The following is a 5,000-nucleotide window of genomic DNA, read 5'->3' on the forward strand; positions in this document are numbered from 1 at the left end:
AGATCTGAAGAGCCTTTGGAGCCTTAATAAAGTCTTGGATCTTTAACATCTCTAGAAGGTCTTTGATAGCCTCAGAGTTCAAGAATGCATGTAACAGATGGAACCCTCGAAACGTCTGGAAGCTTTCTGGAGATCCTGGAAGCCTTCTAGAAAGTTTGGAATCCTCCTGGAGAGTCTGAGTGCCTCCTGGAGAGTCTAGGATCGTTTTCTTAGATTCTGGAAGCCTTTATATAGTGTATAGACCCTCTGTAGAGTCTAGGAGCCCTATGCCTAGATTAACAACGCTACCATCGTTGGAAACAAATTTTCTTATATAATATTGAAGCCTTTAATAATCCCAAGCTTCTCTGGAACTATGGAACATCTGCAGCCTTTTAAAAGTTGTGGAATCTCCTCTTAATATCTCTGGAGATAATTACAATATGTAGAACACACCTTCATTTTTTTTTCTGAAATACTTGTGCCTTTGGGGCGTCTGGAACCTACAGCCCTACAACATTCTGGAAGAATTGATACTCCGGACTTTTTAGAGCCCTTAAAGTTTTTGAAATTTGAAACTTTTGGGACATTTGAAACCTCAGATCACCCCCCCCCCCTCCTCCAAGTATTAGAATATATGAAAGAATTTTAAGACTTCTGGAGCCTCTCTCTTTCTTCATCTCCTTAAAACCTTGGAACTTATGGAACCTCCTGAGAACTTTAAACACGGGATTTTTTTGGGGGAAAGACTCTGAAACTTCTGTATATGCTGGAGAATCTTGTACCTCTGAGACTTTTTGGATTCTGTGTATTCTCTGAAACAATCTGAAACTCACAGATCATTTAGAAAACCTGGAACTTGCAAGTCCTTGTGGAAAACCTGGAACTTAGGAATCCTTGGAAAAACCTGGGGCTTACGAATACTTAGGAAAACCTGGAAATTTGAATCCTTGGGAAAACCTGGAACTTACGAAACCTTGGAAAAAACTAGAACTTACGAATCCTTGGGGAAACATGGAACTTACGGATCCTTTTGGAAACCCTGGAACTTTCTGGCATCTCCTTAGTATCCGGATCTGGTGGAACATCTAGAGACCCCAGCTCTTCATCTCTCCAGGACCTCTTGGAACACATCTTGACAGGGTGGTGACTTCTTAAGAGGAGGGGCTATGGAGAGAGAGAGAGAGAGAGAGAGAGAGAGAGAGAGAGAACCGTGAAGGAAAGATAAAAGAAAGAACAGGAAGGATCAGTGAATTGTATAGTGAATAGAAGCTAGAGGCGAAGAATTGGGAAGAAACAAAAGAGAGGGAGGGAGGAAATTTGAATACGACCTAGGGGAGAAAGGAAAGTAAAAGGCACAAGATAAGATAGTTAAGCGCTTGAAGATAATATATAGAAAGCAATAAAAGAAAAAAATGAAAAATCAATGAGCTTTGAGTGTTGACATAAGAAAACTGAACATAAAGAAAAAGAATTCAAAAGAAATCTAGGAGGAAATATTGATAAAATGAAGAATGAAAGGCAATAAAAAATAAAGACAAATATGAAAAAAAATAATTAAGTGAAAAATGAGAAATACTTTAATGAAAAATAATGGAGTTTTGTATATGTAAAAGGAATATAATTGTGGTGACCTAGACTAGTTAACGTAAGCTGTTTAGAGATAGGGTATTTTACCAGTGAAGAATTGATAAGAAACTAGAAAGAGAGAAGCTAAGCTATCATTAATTTTCTTGCTTTCCTTGTTTGTATTGGAGGAGGCAAAGGAATGAGAGAGAAAGATGTACACAGCTATACAAACAGAAAGAGAGACAGCAAGATAAATTAAGAGAGAAACAGTCAGAAAAATTAGAGCATGTCAAGCACACACAGAGAGAGAGAGAGAGAGAGAGAGAGAGAGAGAGAGAGAGAGAGAGAGAGAGAGAGAGAGAGAGAGAGAGAGTTCCGTCCTTGGCAGCACTAAGGATTTACAGATATTTGCAAGAAACAGACAGACGGACAGATAGACATAGACAGATGCTCCGGCGATCCTGCACTGTTGTTATAGGTGGAGAGAGAAAATAGCGCGTGACTGCAAGCTGTTTATGCGGTTTGTGATAAACGTTGGACCGTCATCAGCGCTGACACGGACTGTGGAGGGACACAATGATTTACTCCCAGGATGGAGGACAAAATAGTCAGATGAGAATGATGCAATGATGGATATATCTTTATAAAGTGTGTGTGTGTGTGTGTGTGTGTGTGTGTGTGTGTGTGTGTGTGTGTATGTGTGTGTGTGCAAAACCATATCTGTAGGACGTCATACACCAAATAAATATAGCCAGGTGAGAAGAAAAAAAACCCACAAGGTTAGGGGTGGCAACACTGACGGGCGGGGCGTCCTAAGTTGCTCTCGTGGTCGACTCTCACACTCGACCCACTTAGAAAATTCAAGATTATGTTCACAGTTAAATAACTAACAGCGCTCTCGACCCTCATACCTCACCTTCACCTCACACAAACACACACACCTTGGTGCCCCTTCTCCTTCACCCTCACTTCACACAGTCGCACTTCACATCTTGGTGACCCTCCTCCCTCACCACACACTCACACCTCACACCTTGGGCTTGTCCTTAGGGAATCTCAGACCAATAAGGAAAATTATCACCAATGCGAGGACATACATCTTCATTTTCATCACTAGTGGTACAAAGAAGTAAAGAAACAATTTAGAGTTTATAGAAAAAGAAACGATTAGCTGTAGTTTTAAAGGAAGCTGATTAAATAATACGAAATTATAGCAATAAACTACAAAAAGGTTAATTGAATATAAAACATAATAATATGATCGTAGCTCAAGATAAATGTTATTAACAATCGTATTGATAAGTTGGAAACCGGCTGTTGGATGTAAAGACGTTGTGTTGCGGTTGTTTTATGTAGTTCTGGTTTTATATTGGAAATGTACAAGATTCCAGTATTACAAGGTCCGTCCTGGCTAGTGCAGATGGTAGTGTTTTGACAATTTGGTTGGTGAGAGTGTTGTCGTTCTCTTTCAGAATGTTCATTGATGGCCAAGTGGGAATGTATACTCTGTAGATAATTTATTCTTAATGACACACCTTATATTCACAAATCCTGTGCTGAACCTGTTGTAAAGTCGATGGTAAAAAACAAAACGGAAATCAATGAGCGATAAAGGAGTCTTTTAAAACTTTCTGCAACTGTCTTCGAATACTAAACTCAGTGTAACCGAGGTGCGGGAGTTTTATCAATCGTTTTGTCTTTAGCAGCTGTCTGTATCACAGATTCAGGTGTAAACTTATTAAGAAATTACACAAAACTCTGCAATAAAAGTAATTAGGGTAAGCATTACAAGTGAAAAAATATGTTGGAATTGCATTTTGAAAAGATAAGAGGAATAACTTAGAATATTTTAAGCTTAGACCAGTGAATATTGCCTGACGATTCGGTTTACTGACAAGTTTTCGAATTTTTTTTTATTATCTGCGAGCATAAAATTTTCTTCTATTTCACAAGTGGATTTTATATTTGTATGTTAAGAGTTAAGGTAAACCAAGAATTACTGAATATGAGAATTATCATTGAAAATTAAAAACGTATCATTTATATAAGCTTATAATATACAGGCTTAAAACTAATAGGACATTCATGTAGCCAAACTTTCTCGTAATGAAATAAAAAATAATTTACATATGTCGGACAAGGCAGAATCCCAATGCGTGTGTGTGTGTGTGTGTGTGTGTGTGTGTGTGTGTGTGTGTGTGTGTGTGTGTGATCACAGAAAGAAAACTATACACGTGGCTCTCATGTTACGAAATTTAAATGGCATTATTTCACTATTTTACAATTCCCCAACATGTGAACAATAACACCGAAATATGATTACAGTCATTAATAAGTCGTGTAGACAAAGAGGCATTTAATCATTTGAGCTGATGACCTGAGTTTTATGATTTAATTAATGCAAGTCAGATTAAAAACCATTGTGAGGAACACGTGTCATAACTAACATATTGTCAAAATGAAAACCAGGTAAATGGATTAACAGACAGACGTAGATAATGGAGTTTTAGGGTCATCAACTTCGTATATATATATAAAAAAAATTTTCTCACAAATATTGCAGACAAATAACATATCAGAAACACAGATGAATAACAAATAAAAAAGATAATTATACAAATAGATGTGGATTATTTTCTTTCTTCCTGCCTGTCTGTCTGTCTACTTGGGGCGAGCGACGTGTATATGACAGGTCCTAATGACAGGGTAGGTCTTTGTGACAGGGTAGGTCCTTATGACAGATTAGGTCTTTATGGCTGGGTAGTCTTAAGGATAGGGTAGGTCCCTCCATCTCCTCCTCCACCTTCCCTTCCGTTTCCACCCTTCTCCCTCTTCTTTCCTTCTTTTCCTCCTCTTCTACCTCCCCTATTTTCTCTTCTTCCTTACCCTCCCCCTACTGTCTACCTTGCCCTTCGTCCTCGTGCATATATTCCTCCTTCCTCCTCTTCCTTTCCCTTCCTCTATCCTCCTTCATCTCCCTTACCATTTCTATTCTCATCCATCTCCCCCTCCTCCTTTTCCTTCTCCTCTTCCATTTTATACCTCCATCCTCTCCCTCTTACTCCTCCTTTTCCTATTTTTTTCTCCATTCTCTCCCTCTCCCCCTCCCCCTCCCCCTCCTTCTTCTCATCTCAGGAAGGCAACATTAGGCCACTAGCGCTTGTTTCCCCATATATCAGGGAGGGGGCGGGACCATCCTGGAAATAAAAACTAATACCACCGTCCAGGAGGTACAACGCCATCCATCACCTGGCAATTACATAAGTGGTCTGGTAAACTAATTTCGAAGACCATTGTTACTATGCAAGATTGGCTACAATTACATAAGTTTGTGCATGCTGTAAAGTTGTGTGTGTGGAGAGAGAGAGAGAGAGAGAGAGAGAGAGAGAGAGAGAGAGAGAGAGAGAGAGAGAGAGAGAGAGAGAGAGAGAGAGCAAAACATATTATCACAG

Source organism: Homarus americanus, unplaced genomic scaffold (genome assembly GCF_018991925.1).
Source record: "Homarus americanus isolate GMGI-L3 unplaced genomic scaffold, GMGI_Hamer_2.0 scaffold17856, whole genome shotgun sequence".
Lineage (NCBI taxonomy): Eukaryota > Metazoa > Arthropoda > Malacostraca > Decapoda > Nephropidae > Homarus > Homarus americanus.